The sequence below is a fragment of the Canis lupus genome, chromosome 11 (genome assembly GCF_003254725.2).
Source record: "Canis lupus dingo isolate Sandy chromosome 11, ASM325472v2, whole genome shotgun sequence".
Classification (NCBI taxonomy): Eukaryota; Metazoa; Chordata; class Mammalia; order Carnivora; family Canidae; genus Canis; species Canis lupus.
Window position 1 is genome coordinate 48,981,504 of NC_064253.1, and position 14,964 is coordinate 48,996,467.

Sequence of the window (14,964 nt, forward strand, 5' to 3'; positions counted from 1 at the left end):
AAGATCTATCAAGAAGAATCTAATAGTTATAATAGACCAAATGGATTAAGCCTTCATAGCAATCTGAACAACCTCAGATAAGTTATCCTCCCTTGGCCTCAGTCTACTGACCCTTTCAAACATGGATGTTACCATGGGATTTTTGTAAAGATTTTTTAAAAATCACCAGTGTTTGTAAGACCTAGCTCATCGCCCAAAGCATCTGACAATCTAATTTATAATGTTATAGGTCAAGATATCAGAAACTTCTTTTAAGAGATTGCACTTAATCTGCAGTTACTCTTCATCATTAAATTTCGGATATAAACTCCCTGAGATGATGCCTCCCATTGGTCCAGACAGCGCCCCCTGCAGGCACCACTTTGGCAGTTTATAAGTAGACAATACTCTGGAGCCGCTGAAGAGAGACAGACTAGAAATGTGGAGAGTGAGAAGCACCAGAAGAGCTAACATTAAAAAGCAGGGATTTACAAGCTTTCACAACCCAACAAGAGCCTCTCCCCAGATTCGTAGCTCCCGAAGGCCTAGCTCCACTTCAGGCAGCCAAGCCTGCCGTCTTCTATCCAGAACAGCATCTGGAGCCATCCTCCCTGGAAGCTGCTCTCTCTGGTCTCATTCTCTTTTAATCCATGTATTGTTTTAGGCCAACAACCTACCACTCTATTTTATGAAACAGTTTCAGTAAATTCAATCTTTTGGAGGAGGTGTCATTTTCTAAAATTAACTCTCTCCCTTTATTAATACTTCTTTCACATTGGGAAATGTGAACAGTAAGTGCCCTTTTCGCTGGTTTCATTCATCTGTTAAGTATCGAGGGGCCAGTACTTCAATCAATACATGCAGTCTTTCAGAATTAAATTGCCCTGTTAGGAAGCCAGAGAAAATGTCTTCATGTGATGAAACACATTGTGTTTCTCTCAGTTTCCTTTGTTCAATTGTTTTGAAACAAATACACATTTTTTGCCTAATTTAACTACCACCTGTGAATGTTTGTAATCATCCTCAGGCATCACTATGTAGGAGGAGGAGGAGAGTATTTCTTATTTCTAAAAATAGTATTGTGATCTGACAGCATTTTAAAAAAATTATTTTGGTAAATTGAATCATATTAAGTGTAGAAGAGGCTCAGACTGTTTAAATAACATCTGTGATGACTGATTGGATTAAGGGAATAATCCGTCTTCTCAAAACTCAGATCATTGTTTACCTCAGGGGAGGGTGAGCTATGAAACTATTCATGGTCACCTACCCCACCAAGTTTGGCATCTGATTTCCCCCACACCCATGGTGAATCAGAAATAGTCCGAGGGCTGGGGGAACAAAGGGAAAGAGGTTAAAATTATTAAAACATAGAAGATTGGAAAGAGGGTCTTTCATATAAACCTGTGACAATAATGTGCCATGAACTCAACCTCCACAAATACATTCACATTATAAAATACATTCCAATAATAATGGAATTGACCTTCCTTACTGAGGCCCTGTATTACCTCATATAATATCTAAAACATATATTAACAGTTCAAAGTATGGCTCAAGAGCCCCTAGCATCCTCAGGACCCTTTCAGGGACTCTGCAAAGTCAAAACCAATTTCACAATGATGCTAAGAAGTTCCATGTCTTTGGCATTTGGATTGATGGTGTAAAATTTATCATGGGAAAACTCATGACCCCTAAGCATGAATCAAGGCAATGTCACCAAAAGAAAAATATATCAATAATCACTGTAGTCTTCACAGCCATGAACTTGCATGTAAGAAAATAAATAAATATATACATACATATGTACATTCTTAAATAAATAAAAAAGCCAGCCAGCCTCAATTAAGATTGTTTTTAATGAAGTAGTAAAATTTATTAATTTTATTAAATTTTACCTCTTAACTGCTCTTCTTAATATTCTATATGATTAAATGGAAAGTACACACAAAGCCCATCTGCTGAGACTGAAGCATTATAATTGTCTCGAATAAAGATGTGTGATTATCTGAGTTGTAAGCTGCACTTGCCACTTTTCTCATGGAACACAATTTTTTCTTGAAAGAGTACTAACAGACAAACAGTGGTTTTCAGACTTAGGTATTTGGCAGATATTTTCTTGAAAATGAACAAAGTAAACCTGTCACTTCAAGAAAACAACTAACAATATTTGTGACCACTGATAAAATTTGAACTTTCAAATGAAAATTTGAATTTTGAAGACTTCTATCTACCACCAAGAGCTTGACAACTTTCCAATACTTGGAGATTTTTCTTTTTTTTTTTTTTTTTTTTTTTACTTGGAGATTTTTCTGATACAATATGTGGTGAGTTAACAAATGTGATTTTTGTTTACATCCTGTGATAAAATGTGTCAACACTTAGAAGACCTATATAACTCAGTAAATCAATATTTTCTAAATGATCCATACACAACGCATAAAATTATATGTGGGTGAAAGGTCTATTCAAAGTACAAAGCAGACCAGTGGGTTTTAATATTACACAGTACAGAATGTTCACTGAAATGGTTTAAAATTCCAGATTGCAACAAACCTTTTATAAACTACCACTTGCTGAGTTTAGGTGAATATCAAAGGAGGATATCCACAATTATTAAAGAAGGCTATAAGAATAGTCTTCCCTTTTCCAACTATGAATCTGTGTAAGACCACATTTTCTTCATGAACAACAACACATAGCAATAGATCAAATACAGAGGGTATATATAACAATCCAGCTGTCTTAAGGACACTAAAGAGTTTAGCAAAATATGAAATATTGCCACCTTCTAAAGTCTTTTTAAAATGTAGTCATTTAATTAAAAATGCTATTTATGTTAAAATATAATGGGTTTATTATTGCTACTTTATTTCTTTTTAATTTATTAAAAAGGAATTATCTTTTTTATTTATTCATGAGAGACACAGAGAGAGAGGCTGAGACATAGGCAAAGGGAGAAAGAAGCAGGCTCCCTCTGGGGAGTCTGATGTGGGACTCGATCTTGGGACCCCGAGATCATGCCCTCAACAGTGGAGCCACCCAGGCATCTTTATTATTGCTACTTTAAAATAAATAAATATTATAGAAATATTTCTCAGCAATTAATTTCTAATACAGTAAATGTCGATAGATACATAACTCATATAAATATAAAGCTTCTTGAAAACGTCATTAGTTTTTTTTTTTTAAGATTTTATTTATTTGAAAGAGAGAGAAAACATGAGGTGGTGAGGGTGGGCAAAAGGAGAGGGGGGAGGAGATTCCCTGCTGAGCAGGGAGTAGCTGCAGGACTCAATCCTGGGACTCCAGAATCCTGACCTGAGGTGAAGGGGCATGCTTAACCTACTGAGCCACCCAGGTGAACCCTGAAATATTCAGTAATTTTTAAAAGCTAAAGGAGTTTTGAGTTCAAAATGTTTGAGAGCTGCTGCTTTAGATATATCATTTCATTTTAATTTATTCATTCCTTAAGATATTACACTATTTTTTTTCAAATGAGTTACCTGAGATTCAAAGAGACTCAGCAACTTGCTGAAGGTCACTCAGCCAAATGGTAAGTGCCAATGTTTATATAATTAGTCATTGAATATAAGTATATAATAGATAAATTGCCTATAAATAGGCAAACTGCCTATAGTTAGTCATTGAATATAAGTATATAATAGATAAATTTGCCTATAAATAGGCAAACTGCAAGGTAGGGCAAAACAGGATAAAAAAAATAGGACACTAAGCATCCTCATAGTTGATCAAGAAATGAAAACACAGGAAACAGGTTTATAAAATACATACTTTTGTTACCGGCTCCACGGAAACATTGGCATGCCCTAAAATTCTATCAGGAATCCTGTTATCAGTCAGAGGGATATCCAACATCATGCTAGCTTTTGTGAAGGCTATAGTGCATTTGGCTGGAACATGCCTGCATTGGTTACCTATTTAGAGCTTTTAAATGCAATAGCAGATGGCTGAACAGGTTTGTCACCAAATGACTTAGATCCTTGGGATGATAAGTAGCCCATCTGGCCTTCTCCAGTAAATGCCTAAGAGGAGAAAGAAGTGTGGCAGGGCTTAGATTCACTGAACACCTGTAGCCTGTATGGTGTCACCCGCATTACAACTCATGGAATCTTCATGACAGTCCCTAAAAAGTAAGAGATTTCCTCATTTTTAAAACAGGACCAAGATTAAGCCTTCAAAAGATCTTCTGAGGAGGAAAATGAGTGAGTGCAAAATAGGTCCTCCCCTCAGAACAGTGGGTCCTATTTAGAGACCAATTTTGAGAGTGAGAGGTAAAAGGGAAAATTAACAGATCAGTTAGCAGAACTACAACAATCAAAGCCTGATTACCCACATGGCCATCTTCACAAAGATCTGGTTTAAATGATATCCTAAAATTTGCAGCCAGATATTTTCAGTTGTTAAAAGTATAGAGCAACAGAGACCAAGATTTAGGCCCGCGTTGACAATGAGAGTCATTTTTAAGATAAAGATATTACCTTTAAAGATTATTAGCATTCTACTATGCTCACCTCCCTACTCTCACTTGAGATGAATATTTCATGTATTAAATCTGCATAATTCATAATTCTAGATTTCTCTATTTTTCTGACAGCTAGCTAACTAAATATTGTAAGGGGAACTAAAAGTTTAAGTATTTGAGTGTGTGTTGTCTAAAATATCCTAATTATAGGTGTATAAGTTACAACATTTGTGTGTTTCTATGTTATAACAATCTGTGCATTAAGGATGACACAAACAAATAATTGTGTTTCTTTTCATGGGATTGTAGTAAAGACAAGGATGGGTGCCTTTTCATATATAGAAGACAATCCGACCACTTTTTCCTCTATTCCTGGGCAAGAGGATAGATCTTTACCTGATTTCAGGATAAACTTGCAATCCTACTCTTAATGCTATCACCACCTACCACCTAATGACACAGGAAAGCTGGATACACCAGCAAGTTACAGCCAGTCTTGTGACCTTCAACAACATGCAGCGTTCATTCCTGTGAGGCCACAAAACAAGTTCCAGGAAAGGATTCTTATTAGAGGAGGAGCCATAAAATACATTGGTTAGAAGTGTTGAGATCGGTCCTACATCATTTGTGCACTGTAAGTGCCCTAGAAAGATTTTATGTGAGACATTTTATAAAATGTTAAGTAGGATTAATTTGACAAATAGGACAAAATGAGCTAATTAACAAAGGAACAGTGCAGCTTACCTGGTGATGATGGGCTTGAGATGACTCACTTTGTCTTCAACTTTTCCATCTTATTCTTACAGTGTTTCTGCTGAGGGTGCTTCTGTAAGTCCCCTGTTCCCTGTCATGTTTTCTACCCTTTAAGATCTATCACAAGAGTTGTTTTTCACACAGCAGTAATCACAAGTGAGTCTTCCTCAGGATGAAGGCTGCTGAGTGTTTTTGTGGGTCAATCAAATGTTGCTGGTGTAATGAACATTTGTGTTTATGTCTTATCTCTTTTGTACAAAGGAGCCTCCTCTCTGCTGCCTTTCAGTTTCCATAGTGAGGGACCTCTGTTGATGGAGGACTGTTGGAGGAATGACTGGGTGATTGATGAATGTGACATGAAACTGAAGTTAGGTCAGCTAACTTTAGGAAGCATACATTATGGTCTGTTTGTGCAAGCCTTCTGTTGTACAGAAGTTGGTTGCATCACTCCTCAAGAATTCCCTGTGCTTTTTTTAAGGTTGTCTGTGATTGGATAAACCTACCTAATTCTGGGATCCAACTTCAAAAAGACCACTAGTGTCATACAACTAAGTCATGTTTTCCAAAAGCCCTATTAGTAACAAGTTGGTGTTTTGATCTCATTTTCCATAATTCCTTTGTCTCTGATTGACTAAAGAAAGGAGCTGTTATGATTGGTCCTTCGAATGCCCTAGTTCAGGACCATGAGAAATAGAGTAGAGTTTGTGTAGTAAAATAATACCTGGAGATTGAAGCACCTTCTGTGGCCCATAAGAAGAGTGCTTCTATATTTGAAACAAAAGAGAAACACTTGGTTTCAGCAGCCTATATTGTGTCATACACAGAGACAGTTTTGTTTTGCTTATTTTTATTTTTAGCTGATATGTTCTGATTAGGCAGCTTTAAGACTTAGGTTTTTTTTTTTTTTTAATTTTTTTTTATTTATTTATGATAGTCACAGAGAGAGAGAGGCAGAGACAAAGGCAGAGGGAGAAGCAGGCTCCATGCACCGGGAGCCCGACGTGGGATTCGATCCCGGGTCTCCAGGATCGCGCCCTGGGCCAAAGGCAGGCACCAAACCGCTGCGCCACCCAGGGATCCCCAAGACTTAGGTTTCAGGGAGTGATTATCACATGGCACTTCAACCTTGTTGGGTCATCAAAGTTTATGACAGTTTCAGCCGTAGGTAAGTGGCTTTTTTATAAAGGCTGAGCTGCAAGCACCAGGCCATAGCAACATAATCAGACACCTTCCATGAGGGACTCAGGAGGAGACTATCGTAGTCTAACCTTGAATTTCACAAGAGTTTCCTGGCCTCATATTGAATGCAATGTTGTGTTGAGTAACCCTCCTAAAGCATCAATGAATGGGTGAAATTATTTTATTTTACTTTTTTGCAGACAGATCTGTCATATAGTGGAGTTCTACAGAGCATGAGTTAGGGTTTAGCTAATGTTAGAGTACTATGTCTGGGTAGACAGTAAGGGATTGGTCCTCAGCCCTAAATTCCATTCTTCACTCAGGAATCAAAAGAAAACTATAGAGCAACTAATCTTAAATTCACGAAACTTGCCCACAGGCCCAAGAGCCACCCCACCATTCAGTTTTAAACCAGATTTAGATTTTAGATTCAAATTGGGTTTCATCCAGAGAAAAGGAGTAGATTTTGTTAAGTACTAACTAAAAAGACATGGGACCCTCATTATAAAGAAAATATAGCAACTTCTTGGAGTACTTCAGTCTTTCTATTAGAATAGGAACAATTGAATAATGAAAATCAAATAAAGGCATTCAGGTTAAGCAGCAGCAAGAAAAAGAGTTACTTATGAGTATGGTTGAAATACTAAAGTAAATAGATGTGGAAGAAATAAAAACTTAAAGATAAGAATAGATGGGCATAAAATGCAAGAGTCTAACTGTTCTTTTTTTTAAAAAAATTATTTATTTATTTGAGAGAGAGAGAGCATGTTCAGGAGGAGGGGCAGAGAGAAAGGAAAAAACAGACTCCCCACTGAATAGGGAGTCTGATGAGAGGCTCACTTAACCCCAGAACTCCAAGATCATGATCTGAGCCAAATGCAGACACCTAACCAACTGAGCCACTGAGGCGCCCCTAACTGCTCTTAAAGTATTAAGAAAAGGGGTTCAGTGGTTCTAAAACATTACTGACACTGGAATTATTGGGGAACTGCACCCAAGACCAAATCAATCACAATCTCTGGAGGTGGGATCTGGCATCAGTGTTTTAAAACCTCTTAGGTGGTGCCAACATGTAAACAAGTTTCAGAAGCAATGTTTAAACAGGGGACTATTTAATTGTTTCAGTTCTTACTAAATTAGAAAAATTGTTAGGCACAGAATGAAATCTAGCAGAGGAAAAGAGAGGAAAGATATCATAGAATACTGAAATGACTACTGCAGAGGGAGCCAGGATCCAGAAAACTATTGAGAAGCACCCCGTGAAAGTCATAGAAAGATAATCCATGAAATCAGCAGTATAAAATACTGAAAGTATTCCTGAGTGAAAGATTGCTCCAGAAAGTAGAGTGATAGGATTGAGATCATGAACAAATGTTAATGGGGTTAGGATACTAAAGATGGACCATATTCAATATTAAATGGAAGCCATGAAGGGCAATAATGTGTAGCATAAAGACCTGGTTTAGATACTGATCTGACAGGAAAGCACAACCTGGTGGGATTGCATTAACCCAGAAAAATGAAGGCAAAAGGATGTGAATAAAATTGGGAGACAGACCCAGAATTCACTGGTTTCATATCTCTTGCTTAGGAGACCCTAAAGATACGATCTAGAAGATCATGTCAGAAAGATTTTTTGATAACATATCCCATGCTAAGAGAATTAATCTAGTTGGTAAATATAGAATAATCAACTGAATATGCAGTTTCTGTAGAGGCCTCTTTTAGGCAAACAAGCTTGAGCAATGGAATGTAGATAGGGCCCACAGCAACCCCCTGGCTGAATACAGAGAGGTCCATCAGGCAACCCACCTCAAAATATCCACAGGCCCTAACTGACCAATGGGCTACTTACAACTAGGCAACAGTTACCCAAAAAAGGGAGAACTGCATACGTCCCCATACCTCCTCACCTTCTGTCTTTAGTTTGGTTTTGTTTTGTTTTGTTTTTTAAAGACTTATTTATTTATTTTAGAGAAAGAGAGAGACAGAGAGAGCATAAGCAGAAGGGGCAGAGGAAGAGGTAGAGAATCCCAAGCAGACTCCAGGCTAAGTGTGAACCCAAGGCAGGGCTCAATCTCATGACGATGCAGTCATGACCACAAGATCACAACCTGAGCCAAAATCAAGAGCTGGACACTTAACCAACTGTGCCACCCAGGCATCTCTCACCTTCCCTCTTTAAAAACAGCCCCCACCCACTGCATCATCACAGACAGTCCCTGCTTTGCTGTCCTGCCCACAGCTTCCTTGCTTCCTAAGTAAACTTCTATCTCTTTTGTTCTGCCTTAGGTGAATCCTTTCACCACCAGCACTGCTGGCTTCCACACAATCATTATCCCACATTTCAGGGCCCCCATCAATTGGACAGACACCAGTTTCCTTCTTTAGAATCAGCTCTGCAGAAAGCATAACCTGAGATGTGCTTTGCTACACTTAAGATTTTCAAGGGCTATCCTCTTTGCAGGGCATCGGGAAATTGTAACTTAAGCCACATTTTTCCATCAGTTCTATCATACCAACACCGATATTTTGATCTTACCTTTGTGCCAATTTTGTTTCTCCCAATTGGTTCAGAATTCAGTTTGGGAAAGGTTTATTAAATGCTGACCTCCTGGAAAACCTTGATATTCTCTAGTTTTTACAAGATCATAATTTCTGGTAGAGACCCTTATACTTGTATTGGCAATAGTGCCTAACATGCCTTATACACTATAGTACCTCCACAAATGATATGTGATGTGAGGAATCATGTTGATTTCTCCTAACCTTTTCGCCCTGACTTAAGAATGAGAGTCTTCATACATTCATCACTGACACGCATCTCCTACACATCTAAGTATAGAGCTTTTTTAGAGAAGAGAGAATGAGCTCAACACTCCCTCTCTAACTGGCACTAGTTTTTCCTTAAGCTCTAGCAACAATTGATGGTGGCTTATCTTCAGAAGGAATCACCTCTCTTTAAGTGCTAAGGTCAGAGTAAGGCCAAGGAAAGTAATACAGAGCAAGAATCAGGCCTTAGAGCTCAGCCTGACATTCAGCCCATTTCACCAGCAATGAAACCAGTGGAATTTGGGGCAGAATTCATAGCTAAATATAAAAAGCTTATGTCCAAAATGTATCTTCTGGACAACTTCTCTTCAGTCACACAGTGACTGAACTTGATATATTTGAGATTCCAAAATGAGATATCCCTTCATGTCTTCTCTTTAGAGCTAGTTTATATATTCGCATTTTTATATCCAAACCTTACCTCTCTACCCAATTCCCACAATAATTAGGGCTACAGATTCTTTCTGTAGCATATAAATGACTTAACGTTGTTGTAACAGGGCTGGGAGAACGCAATAAAGAATCCATGGATAGTATCTCAGGGTCATCCAAACCTCATTTTTTAGAAGGATGGATGTTGTGAAAGAAATTTAAGAGAAGAGATCTTTATATGCAGATCAGTTAAAATCCAGTGTGTAATTAAATTACACCCGTTGAGGATAGTCCTGTACGTCATTTCTTTAGGCACTGGACAAGAACATTAAGAAGCATTTAGTATGTCAATTCTAATTCCAGAGAAGGTACCAATCTCTCTTCCATTTTACTCTGCCTGGAATCTTTTCACTCTGCAATACCCATCCCTGAATGAAATGGAAACATCATCCCATGAGACCTATGCTCAGATTATCTGTTTGTCATATATATTCTCCATTCTGAGGCCCAAGGACTTTTTCCTGAATTTAATTGGATCAAATCAACCTGAATTTCAAAGATGTCCAAAAAATCCCCACTCATTCTATTTCTCCTATATGCAAATAAATTTCCTCGTGGCTTTTTAGAATTCCAGCTTTCTGCCTGTTTCAGTCACAAAAGCCTCCTTACTCTGCTTTAGCCTAGGCTCAGAGTCAACCTAGAGCCGCCAAATCCTTTGGTATTCAGCACACAGATCACTTCCATTTAATGACAAGTTTTATTCCTGAATTTTAATGGGGCCTATTCTCATTTTTAATTGCTTTTAAAAATGAGATCATTTTGAAGGAATCTACACATATTTGACACAACCATAAATATTTTAAAAAGAAAAATCTCATGCTGGAGAACCATGAAAGACTCCTCAGCTAGAATAAACAGGAGAGAGCAGTTGCAGGATTAAATTTGCATTATTTCACATCAGTTTGGGGCAATTAATATGTTAAACTCTAGTTAACATCAAAAGCACAGGATATGTTAAACTTGTCTCTTCAATTATTAAATGACTAAAATGATTTAATTACAAATTCTCTATTTTCTCTTACTACAGAAACATACTTCCGCTGTGTCCTACCATTCCTCTTTGGCCACTGAATTTTGAAGTTCCCTCCCCTCCAATGATACTGAGTAACAATAGACCCTATAAACAGCTTCATTCTATTATGATCAGAATCCATACAGCTCTATGCAACTGATCCTTAGCTTTCGCTGTTGTCATCTAGCACTTTGTACCGTAAAAGAAGTTAAGGGAAAGACATCTTCACTAAGAGAACTGAAAGAAAGAGGAACTTCAGAGGAGTGCACTGGGGCCTCTCAGATTTCACCGCAATGATCTTTCCTCTCCCTTGTACTTTTGTGTTGGAAAAAACTTAGCAAGACTAACAAAGGCGAGGGATGTTGGGGTGATCGGGCAAATGTAAACAGAGAAATTTGCATTTAAAAGATGATCCCTTCTCACAATACGTTAGATGCATGAATGGCCTTGGAGAACTTTCATTTCTGCGTGGCAACCCCACTCTACCTGAAAAGTGTGGCTCTGTGGCTCCTGTGGCAGTGAGTCACTTCCATACTTAGGGAAGCAGAGATACTATTAAGTTTGATAAGTCCTATATTTACCTTGAAAGTTGTTCCATTCTTTCACATTTTTTTGTCCCTATATTTTTAATTGTGAAAAGCACAGAAAGCACCATTAAAAAAAAAATCACCTTTACCTATCTGCTGGGAACATAAACACTATAATATTTTTGCTTCAGTTTCTAAAATAAATAAAACATTGCAGATGCAGCTGGAGTTCCAACTGAAAATGGCCCAAGTTGATTTCTCTCCATCTGTCTCCAGGAGCAACTGCTAACACTATTTAAACTGAGTGTTCTCTCTCTCCGTGTTTTCACATTTAAACTACGTATTATATATCCAGGAGCATATTACGAGTTTATCAAATTGATGTGAATGGTAACATGTAATGTGCCTTGTGTTACTTACTACTTGCTTTCATTCTCGATGATGCTTTTAAATTCTATCCATAGTACCACATATTGATCCCATTCGTTTTTAACTACACCACTGAAGTATACCATTGTATAAATACACTGCAGTCTGTCCTTCCACCCAACTGATAGTTATTGAACTTGTTTCTGATTGTTCAAGTAGGCTTAATTGTAATTATGATGTATTATAACTTATTTTAGACCCCTCACTGTCTATTTCCTAGGAGTAGCATCTATATTTTAATCTCATGTCACTTTTATTTTTTTAAGATTTATTTATTTATTTTAGTTGGGGAGGGGTAGAGGGAGAGGGAGAGAGAGAGAAGGAATCCTCAAGCAGACTTCCTGCCTAGCACAGAGACTGACATGGAGGGAGACATATGCCCTCAAGAACTTCATACGTTTTGAAATCTTCAGTGGAGGTTTTTTTTTTCCCTCAGGGGAGACAACCTCAGAGACAAGTTCCATATTTACCTCCCCTGGGTCTTCAGCATTCTGCCACAGGTTTTAGTTTTAGCTCACTATTCTGGCTTGAATTCCTCTGGGGGTCTGAAAATTTGGGATTTCTCTTCTTTTGAGGTTAGTTCTATCTTCATGTTACCTGTGGCTGTGTATTTCACTAAGCATTTCTGTGTTTGGGAGAGTTGTAGGAGTGTATCCCCCTCCTCTACTTTGTAGTGAATACTTTCAAATATTTCCTCAGAGCTCTATAAGCCCTACAACCAATCTCTGTGCCCTCAAAACACTGCTCATAAAATAAAAGGAAGGGAATTCATGTTGTCACAAGTGCAATTTGTAGAAATTTCATTTCCCCATTTTATCTATTTGAATATTGTCTTACTTATTTATGCAATTTATTTTTCCTTTGAAAAGGATGTGTTGCAAGGATGAAACACATCAAAAGGTAAAACTCAGGATTCTAGAAGATGTGTATGGTTTTATTTACAAATTTAATTAACATGAACATTTTATTTGAAAAAATTAAAGAAGTATTGCTTTCTGACCTTATTTCATCTATAGATAAATTTTTTTTGTATTGTTCTTCTGCAAAGATTGTGTTCTTTCATGGAACCCAAAATAGTCTTTGTAAACAGCCTGCAGAAATATAAATCTTGTGATCAAATTTCAAGGAGTGAGTTGAAGTGAAATATGTAACAAGTAGGAGGTTTGGGACTTTTTACTTGAGAGTTCTAAGGAATGAATATAACATATTCAACAATATAAGCCCAGAAAAGAGTACAAATCTACTTATCTTGTAGGTGTTATTTCTTGATAATTGCCCTTAAAATTGGACAAGAAGAAAAATATACTGGGTGTTTGTTTGTTTTCCCCAACAATAAGTAACATTCATGAATTATCTTATTTCAATCCAAGGACAGATAATATTAGCTATTTATCAGTTTTGACTTAGATTTCAAAACCACAGGATTAAGAAATCTATTTTAAATTAAGGAAAATTTTAAGCTTCCATATTAAGTTGGCATCTATTATACACTTTTTCTAAGCTCAAAAAAAATTCTATGTTTTTGGACCCTCTTGCAAAACTTACAACACAGAATTGGGAAACAACATTCATTTAAAAATACTCAATTGCCTCACTGAGGAACCAGAAATTTAGAGACATTATTTAAGTGACAGAGTCCTGATTTGGACCTAATTTATCAAATTCCAAGCTCTGTGTACTTTTCACTTTTACTGTTTTTCCCACATTACAGATTTTCGTGGTCTGGCATATATTAATGAAAAGGTCTCTGTCCTAGAAGTCAAGAGATTTATGTTCAAGCTTGGACACTACCACTCCTATTCTTCCCATTTCGGATGTGTTAATAAGAAATAATAAGGAAGCCTTGATAGTTGTCAGCTGGGAACTGACCTGACAGCTAGACTGTGGTATTCTCCAGTTAAATATAAACAATGTCACAGAGCACCAACAACAGCAGAGGTCACTCTGGGAATACGACAGAGTGAGAAAAAGACAAGATCACTTTGTAATCATGTCCAATTCTATACAAAGATAAGAACAATATGCAAACCATAGAAATATCCAAACATCCCCCTCTCTTAGCTATCATGAATGCCAGATGTTTTTTAAATCAATACATCTGTACCCCCTGCATCTGAGATAAAAACTCTTGATCTCAAGCACAGAATGGCTCCCATTCCCTGATAGTACCCATGCATGGCAAACTCCTGCCTCCTGGACCCCTCCTTCCAGTCACCTAACAGCCAAACTATAACAAACCTTCCTATACCATCTTCATCTGATATTCACACTTGCCCAAGGGGTCCACTTATCACATCTAGTAAAAAACACAATTTCTCATGACTTCTAGTGTCCCTGATAGCATTTGAATAGTGAGCATCAACACTAATACATCACATATTTCACTGGAATTTTACAGGTTACCCATTTGCAAAAAGAGGAAACTGGATGAACAGCATCAACCTAATTCTTCAAGGGTCCTTCCAGTTCTGTTATGCCATATTCTAAAAGTTTACTACTTCTGCCCCTATCTTCTGGTTTTATATATTATTCACCAAATTCCTGAGACACCACAATAATGATTGTTTCTACTTTTCACACAAAAAAAGATTTACAATAATTAGCACAAGCACTGAGCCAGAAGGCAATTCTCCAGTGGTCTCAGAATGATTAAGAGTAGAGTAATGCTGTTAAATAATCTATACAACTCTGAATGTAAAAGTACAAGAAACCCAATTCACACTGTAAATAATCCCATAATCATATATGCAGTCTTTATAAGCCTTTCCTTCCTCTCAGGTTTTAACCATTTTATAGAAATTGAAGCATGGAAGAACATTTTTTTGGCATGACAGTTTAGAAATTAGGTTAAAAGCAATTGAGTGATTAAGAATTCACTCACTCATGATTAAGAATTCACATGTAGTGTAATGTTGAAGTCAGTAAAGCACAGGCAATTTTATATTTCTGATACAGGATGTGTAAGTGATGCATCATAATAATCATCTGGTCCAGAAACCTTCTTCCAACTTTTGTTGAGATGTGGCTGAGTGAATCTGCCTAATGACAAAAGTAAAACAATTTAGTAACAAGTGTAGTGTCTTTTAAGCAAGGGAAAATAATCCAAGATTGGAGGAGTACCTTACCAGCTACAAAGTATTCTTCCTGTGGAATTTGGGGCAAGAGGGAGTTTTATAAGTGTATGTTCTCATTCATTTGGGGAATATAAATAATAGTGAAAGGGAATATAAGGGAAGGGAGAAGAAATGTGTGGGAAATATCAGAAAGGGAGACAGAACATAGACTCCTAACTCTGGGAAACGAACTAGGGGTGGTGGAAGGGGAGGAGGGCAGGG